A 9,380-nucleotide genomic window follows, 5' to 3' on the forward strand; every position below is an offset into this window, starting at 1 on the left:
GGTTTCTTCAGTATTTTTATAATAAATGTGTGCTAAATTTTTTGAAGGTCTTTCTGTACCTACTGAAATGATCATTTTATTTTCATACTTACGTTTATTTATGTAGTGAATCACATTTTCTTACTGTATGATTCAATAAAATTTGCTTATATTAAACTATGAATCATTAAATCAGTGTTTATAAGAGATATTATATTTTAGTTTCTCTTTCCCGTCTTTATTTGGTTTTGGTGTAAAGATGATACTAGCTTCATAGAATGAGTTCAGAAGTCTTCCACTTTTTCTATTTCATAGAATAATATGGTGAATATTGGCATTGCTTCTTTTTTAAAGACTGGTATAACTGGGTTGAGAATCCATCTGTCCTGGGTTTGTTTTGTTGGAACGTTTTTTAAATTACTGATGTTATTTCATTAGAGAGAAAGATTCTGAAAAAGAACCAAACAGAAATCCTGGAAATGAAAGAGCCAATGAATCAAATAAAAATAGTCTATATATGTAAAAGATAGAATTTCAGGTTTTGGAAGACAAAGAAAAGATATACATCTTTGAAAAGTCATCATCAATTAAGAAAAAATAAACAACCATGATCAGAATATACAAAAACTATAGACAAAATTAAGAGGCCAAATTTAATAAGTGTTAAAATCAGAATGTTCTGAAATATAGGCATTGATAAATTTTCAGGGAAATGATAACAGAATATTTTCCAAACTTTGAGAATGGAATATACATCCAGACATTGAGACATTCAGAGCCCCATATAGAAAAGACCATGTAATATTTTTCCATGACACATTATAATTAATATGCCTAACATGTAAATCAAAAATATAAGTTTAAAAGTCTCAAGAAAAAATTATCAGGTCATGTGTAGAGAGAAGCTGGCCAGAATTTCTTTTTCCTCAAAAGAACTTCTAAAATCCAGAAGGATAGAATAAGAAAATATCTGTCAACCAATATTATTATATCCATCACAGCTCTTCAGAATCTAAAGAAAATATCCTTCTAAAATAAGCATAAACTAAGAGTTCATAATACTAATTCAATTGTAGAGATAATAAGTAAAGATATCTTATGCACAGAAGAAGCTAAAAACAAACATTGCAGTTCAGGAAAGGATGAATCTTACCAGAAGAATAGTTAAGTAAATGAGAATTAGGAATGAATTAAAGATTATAAATAAATCAAAATGGCAGAATGTAATTAACATCTCTCTATAATTACACCTAATGTAAGCAGTCTCCACTCTCCAATTTAAAAACCAGGCTGGAAGATTAGATTAAAAAACAAGACAACCAGACCCAACTATATGTCTTCTGCAAGATACTGAACTCACAGGCAAAAATATCCAGACTGAAAATGAAATGATGAAAAATTATATTCTATCCAAATGGAACCCAAATAAGGAGGATTAGATCCTCTCATATACAACAAAGCAGGTTTCAAAGCAAAATAAAATACAGGGGACAAAGAACATCACTTCATACAATTAAAGGGAGCCATCTAACTTTTGCATTTTAAATCAAATTTACTATTTTGACATAATTGAAGATTCACATTCTATTGCAATAGATAAGGAGATTTCAAGTCAGCTTTAACAGATTTCTTTCAATGATAATGTTGAAACAAATCTGCAAACAGGATATTGTTAAAGTGGTAGAGGCTCAAATTTACATCACAAAAATCCCAGATGTCATTCAATATCCCCTTCATTTAACTACTGCCAAATCTTCTCATTTTCCTCTGTGAATGCTAAAGAAATCTTCATCTTTACAATTTTGTTTTCTTCAGAAATGGCATATTAATGTAATCATACAATATGTAGGCTTTAGTAATTTCTTTTTATGTTCACAAATTTGTGGCAATTAATCTTGTCTGTTATCTGTATCAATGGTATATTCCTTTTTATTAATAAGTAATATTATATGAAATGACTATACCACAATTTTTTAAACCACTCAGTAACTGAAGTACTTCTAGATTCTGTGCAAACTTTGGTTATCATTAATAAAACAGCCATAAATATTTACTTGACAGAGTTGTGTGTGAGTCTGTATATGCACATGTCACGTTGTGTCTTCCTTTTTTTAAAATTTATTTCAGATAGGTTCACAGAATGCAAGGGCATGATTACATGTTTAGAGGTTTAAGAAACTGCTAACCTATTGTTCTGAAGGGCTGTACAATTCTACTATTTAATAGCAATGTGTGATTAATCCAGTTTTTCCACATATACTCCAATGTTTTTCTCTTTTTAGTGTTTATTTTAATCATTTTATTCTTCATTCATATTTATGAATGACATTTTTTCTCATTTTAATTTGCATTTTTATACCAGCTAATGATTTTGAGGATTTTCTTGTGCTTTATTTATAATCTTTCTTTTATGGAGACATGTCTTTTCATGCCTTTTCTGTTTTCTAATTGCATTCTTTGATTGTTTACTATATACTTTAATATGATCTTTTTCTAATATGTGATTTTAAAATATTTTCTTACTGTCTGTAACATCTTTTCATACATTTAACTGTTACTTTCACAGATCAGAATTTATATTTGTTCATTTGTTTTAAATTATGATGAGTTCCAATTTGTTAATTTTTCCTCTAATGGATACTGTTTTGAGGTGGCAAGGTAAATGACAAGTTGCTTAGATTACAAACTAAGATTCGCTCTAATTTTTTCTGCTAGTTTTCCAATTGTATATTTAGCATAGAAGTCAAGATTCATGTTGAGTTAATTTTTGCTCCAGTGTTATATTTTTTAAATGTCTTTCCATATCAGTTAATATGACTATGTGACTTTTTTTCTTGAGTATGTTAATAAATGTGCATTGCATTTATCAATTGCAAATATCAAATCTTCCTGCTTCCCTGGCACTAAACTTGGTTATGGAATGTAATAATTTGAATTCATATATATGCTGAAGTGCATTTGCAAATGTTACATCCCTGATATTTGCATCTTTATTAATCAGGGATATTGGTCTATAGTATTCTTTGTACTTTGGTTTTAGCATTAGGTAATATTTCCATAAAACATGTTTTCAGTGTTATTTCATATATTCTGGAGGAGATTACATAAGATCCTTCATTGAATAATTGGCAGAACTCACTAATTCAAACTTTCTGGCTATGAAATTTCTTTTGGGATGTGTTTTTCAATTACAAATTTAAATTGTGGAGCATGCAACACAATGTGAATGAGGCACAGAGTAGGAGAATGTCTATAACAGTGCATCTTGAGCATGTTTGTTATGGTATTTTTACTATTTTTTTCAATAGTTTAATGAATTCATAGTAAGAAAATTAAATTCCTCCACTGTTTTAACAGCCTAACATAGATCTGAGAGATGTTTTAATGTTTTTACTCTTTTGTGCTATATGTCAACCTTCTATTATGGCTGGAGAGGTGTTTAGAGAAAAATGTTGTAAACAGTTCTAAGCTCTCCCAGTGCAGAATTTCTTGTGTAAATTTCTTGAAATTACCAAATGGACAAAATAACTTGTATAGAATCTAAGATTGATTGTTATAGACGGAAAGATGTATTTTTCTTCAAGTTGACATTACAAAAAAGGACTTCTTGTGATCATCTGGCATAATGTTTATAGGGCTTGAAGGTAGAGGTCAATGGCATTAATTTGTCTTCTAAAATTAACATCAGTGTACTCGGTGGAAATCTGTATTAAAGCCTCAATATTAGCAACTACAGAAAAGACATGAGGCAATATGGAATTAAAACTACATTTGCTTAAAAATCAAAACCATGATTTTCAATTAAGGTACAGAACTAGATTGGAATTGTGTTAAATTCTCTATGTTGGTGTTCTCTCAAAATTTATGCTTGAGGACCTAGTACCCCATGTATAGTATTAAGAAGTAGGGATTTGGGGATATTGATTAAACTATGAGAACTCAGCAAATAGGTCAAAGCAAGCCATCTTGCTTCCTTCTTCCAAATAGAGGATGCACCAATAAAATATCCACTTTCTTGTTTTGGTAGCAGGAATTGAGCTCAGGGACACTCAACCACTGAGCCACATACCCAGCCCTATTTTGTGTTTTATTTAGAGACCGGGTCTCACTGAGTTGCTTAGTGCCTTGCCATTGCTAAGGCTGGCTTTGAACTGGAGATGCTCCTGCCTCAGCCCCAGAGCTGCTGGGATTACAGGCATGCACCACCACATCTAGCAGAAATTATCATTTTTAAAGTAGAGAATGTGGCCTCTCCAGCCACTGAATCTGTACTTTGATCTTTAGTCTATAGAACTATAGTCAATGAGTTTCTATTACTGATGCATTATCAAGTTTATGGTACTTTATTTTATCCATTGAAAGCAACAGAAATTGTTACTGGAAAAAACGAAGTGCTGCTATAGAAAAATACCTAAAAATGTGATAGTAGCTTTTGAACCTCTGCCCAGTGACCCACGCTGGCTTCATTAAAGAAGGCTCAAACCATGAGCAAAATGCTAGGGAGTTTTAAATTAAAGAGACAAGATTCTAATTACCTTTAAAACCAGCTCCAGGACGGCTTCTCCTAGCTCCAGCCTCCAGCTACCTAATGTGGTAGCGAGGTTTACTGAAGAGGCTAGTGAGAGAGAACACGCCAGGGAGTGGACTTTTATTGGGGAACAAAAAATTCCGGGGAAAAATCCCATCCAATGAAGGTTAAGGGAGGCAGCGTCCCAAGGTCAGGGGCGAAGATTGAGTCTTCCAGGCAGTGGCCAGACACGCTTCTGCACGGACAAGCCCTCAGACCTGGAGAAGGGTGGGGAAAGCTCTGACACAGCTGTGTCTAAGCTCCTCTCACCCAGCCAGGGAAGTAACTCAAATCAAGTTCGAGGATGGCCTCCCACAGGAACCATGTAAAAGGTTGAAATTCTAAGAGTTTGGAAGTGAATGCCAAGAATGAAGCACAAAGAAGGTTTCTAGTGAAGTTTCAGAAAAAGAAATGAATTGTGGGGAAAGATTTAATCTTATTACTAAGTATTTGTGATCAAAATACTAGAAGAATTAGGAACTCTAAAGGCCATTCTGATGACATCTCAAGTAGATGATAAAAATATACTATTGGAAGCTGTAGGAAAGACTTGGATGTATTATGTTTGTCTCTTAGTGATTTGTGAAATTTAGAACTTGGAAATAATGAAATGGGACAATTCACAGAAGAAATCTCTAAGCAAAATGTTGAGTACCTGTCAAGTTTTCTTTTGACTGATAATAGCCAAATATAAGGAAAAAATGATTAATCAAGGATGGAATTTATAATCAATAGATTTGGAAACTTCTCACCCTAGCTGTATTGTTAAAAAGTATTTTCAGAAGCAAACACCAAGATTGAAGGCATTCCCAGATGATATCCTGCAATCACTGGAGGAGATTAGAATGCATAGGTCAAGACCAGATAAAATTCTTCAGTTCAATGAAAGAATGGAATCAATGGCATTTTGAAAATCTTCAAGACTGCCCTGGGCAGGTCCTTCAGAGGCACAAGCAGGAAATCTCAGCTAAATACAATCTGTTCAAGTATGACTATCTCCATCTAGATATCAAAGGGTTTCTGAGCAGTGTAGAAAACCCCCCACTACTACAATGGCCAGTGGATCTGTAGGGTCAGGGGCACCACAGAGAATATTTATTAGGTCAATGCCTACTGGAGCTGTGAGGTTGGCAACACCCTTAAGAACCCAGAATGATAGAGCCACTCACATCCACTCCAGTCTGGCATAAGCCTCTGAAAAATGAGAACTTATTAGATAATAATCTTGTCCCCACCCTTTTATACTGACCTGAATAAAAGAGTAGATTTGAATAAAGTGATGCATTAGGGAAATTTAATAATAAGTGTTGGTTTAATAGGCTTATTGTAAGATAGCAGATCTAATAAGTATCTAAATAAATTGTGGTTATATATAACAATCTACAATTTTAAATACCTTCAGCATTCATTGGCATTAGGGAAATTCACTAAGACCTAAATAAATTTTCGGAAAGTAAAACACCACATATTTTGTATCTTATAAGGTAGCAGTTACAAATACTTGTTAAGTATTTTAGTATATTTAAAAGGGTTTAATAAAACACTATTTTGATTCTAAGTGAATTTTTTATATATAATTTGTGCTCTATAAGGTATTTAATAACCTAGATTTGAAGTCAGTGGAACATGTATAAAGCACTGTCAGTTTAACAGATTATACACATGTACAGATTTATCACAAATAATCAGCATATTTTGAATTTTATCTTTTGTCACAGTCCGGCTGCAGCAAAGTAACGGGGGAGGGGGGGGTGACTAGCAACTTGTGTAGATTGATACAGCAGGAGTGGGAGCCGTTTATTGTAGGACAGGAGGGTTATATATCCCTTACACACAGCTTATCTTAATTAACATAAACTAGATACAGCAGTCAACCAATAAGGAATCTCCACACTTAATGGCTCTCTTCACAAACCACTCCCTCTGGCAAAATGCCAGGTGCCATCCTGACTTGTTTATAGACCCTAACAATCTTTTATGTTTTGATTGTCAATGTTTTAATACTTTGAGAGATAACATCTTCTTTCACTCTTAGAACAATACCAGATAGCCCACAGTATTTGCAATAATACAAGTTCTTAATAAATACTAACTGAAAAATTAAATGAGCAAATGATAAAATTCTTTAAAGGATTTTGTCAACTGTCTTTTAAAGTTGACCAAAAAAAAAAGAACAGTTCTATTTTCTGTTAACACAACATTAAGCCACTAAATAAAATCGAATACTTTTTTCCTCGTGCTTCACCACAGTGAAATATCTGCATGTTCAGAATTTCCCTTTCTTTCTCTGTCCTGTCCATACTGCTAAGAAAGATAAATGGAAGCAGTACTTTCTTTTTTTTTTTCCTCTGTCCTATTTCTGACCACAAAAACTGTCACAGTGATCTATTAACATTGTGGATTTCTTTCTTCAGTCCAAGTGACAAGGTTGCTATTTTTGAAATAAGTTCTATCTTTTTGTTACAGGCACAATGAATGATTAAAGGTTTCAGCACTGGAAATTACTAAACCTTTGTCTAAGAATATAGGTGATCTTAAAGTTGACTTATTGTGATAAGAAGAAAAAGTAGAAATTTCACTTCATCTGTCTACTCTAAATGTACAAGATATGATATGATGGGTCATAATGAAAGGCAGGGGTTATTCTTTTTCTACTTCTAGTGGAAATTTCTTTTATGGAACAGAGAAGTACATTATCCCAAGTTCAACTCTTAAAAAAGAAGAGAATAAATCTTGTGAAGGAGTAAAATTGCTTCATTCTCGTCTTTCATAAAACTTCTAAATATGTCTATTTTTTCTTTGCTTTTTTATATTAACAGTTGAGATTAAAATAAAAGTACCTTACTGACACATATTAATTATTCTTTTAATAAAACAGTCTCAGCTTTGTTTTGACATTCCTGGGAGAAACATAAGATGCAATTGAATTTCTTAAATCATCTTATCACATCATATGATGATTTAAATAATATTAGAGTTAACATCTAAGTGTGAAAATTATCATTATTTTAAAGTAGAAAATAAACTTAAATTTTTCCTACTCTATTTGAAGTTTTATTACAAAGTCAAAATCAAGAGCAATATCCAATAGTGATGCTGGTATTAGTTATCCTGGTTACAATATAAAGAACTTATTTTTTTTTAAAGAGAGAGAGAGGAGGGAGGGAGGAAGAGAGAGAGAGAGAGAGAGAGAGAGAGAGAGAGAGAGAGAGAGAGAGAGAGAGAGAAGTTTTTAGTATTTATTTTTCAGTTTTCGGTGGAACCAACATCTTTATTTTATTTTATGTGGTGCTGAGGATTGAACCCAGCACCCGACGCATGCCAGGCAAGTACATTACTGCTTGAGCCATATCCCCAGTCCAAGAACTTGTTAAGCCTAAATTTTCTATGTAGATATATAAAGATTCATAATTTGTCCAACATGATATTCTGAAAACATGAAGTATGTATGCATAAAGTAGATTTAAATAACAAGTTAGCTTTTTATTTAAGGATTCTAATTCTAAATAGTTAAAATGTGATAAACTATATAAAATACTATAAGAATGTACAAATTTGCATATTGATCATTATTTCAGATGCTTCTAGGGTCAAAGTAGGAAGTGAAAGAAAACTGTATAACTGAGGATCATATTCTTCTGCTTGAATCTAATCTCCTCCTTCCACTTTTAAATCAAAGGACTTCTGAAAAACAACCTAACACTTATTGGAATAACTTATTCAATGCACTATATAAAAATTGTGGCTACAAAATAGCAACTGATAGCACTTTTGTACTAGGCATGCAATATTTTTATTAAATAGTTCACATGAACAATCATTTTTATTTAAGAATTCATGGGAAAAGCCCCTGCTATATTAATTGTAGTTTTATTTTCATGGAAAAGAATCAAGTCTAGATTTATTTCTACTCCCTTAGAATTTGGATGGGCCTCTGACTTGCTTGAATAATAGATAAAATACAGTAGAAGTGATATTATGAGATGTGATTTTTTTTCTTTTGTTTTTGGCACTAGGGATTGAATCCAGGGTCTCATTAACACTAAGCTACATTCCAGTTATTTTTATTTATGTGTTTTGAGAAGGGGTCTTTCTAAGTTGCTGAGGTTAAACTTGAACTTGAGATATGAGTCTCAGCTTCTTGGGTTCATGGAATTACATGTGTGAGCCACCATGCCTGACTATATTATGAGAATTGGAAAATTAGTTCTTCAGAGTCCTTATATTTTGTATAATTTCTCATTTAAAATATTTCTCTGTGTCATAATGACTTGAAAAAACTCCTTGAATTTCCACTTAAAGAGTGATTCCCAGCTGTCCCAGCTGGGCCAGGTCCCCAACTTATCCACCAGCTAAACACAGAAGCATGAGAGAACATAGGTAGGGTGACTACCTTGAACATGATTTCCTAAGACATGAACTGGCCTGATGCACAAGGAACTTTTGATTACTGAACCTATGTGTCTGTCAGACATAATCAGTGTGACAAAAATTATAAAAGGATCTGAATTTGTAAATGTAGATACAGCAGTCACTGAATCCAGATTATTATGACTCTGAAATAGGCAAGGTCTCAAATGGTTTATAAAATAAAACTGGCAATCAGGACCTATTATATGCACATATCTGAACTGCTCAGTTTAACCAGATTGTCAGCATGTCAGTTGAAGATACTTACTTACATGTAAGAGAAAATTGGACTTGAACTGGCTTAAGTAATAAGAAAAATAATCAACTCATGCAAGCATGTATCCGAAGTTGGGACAGATATCAAGACAGGCTGATTCAGACATGAATTCAGAATAATATTCTAAAATTTTCTGCCCTGCTTTTC

Source organism: Marmota monax, unplaced genomic scaffold (genome assembly GCF_021218885.2).
Source record: "Marmota monax isolate L192 unplaced genomic scaffold, Marmota_monax_Labrador192_F-V1.1 WCK01_AAM20220418_F8-fsc00116, whole genome shotgun sequence".
Taxonomy (NCBI): domain Eukaryota; kingdom Metazoa; phylum Chordata; class Mammalia; order Rodentia; family Sciuridae; genus Marmota; species Marmota monax.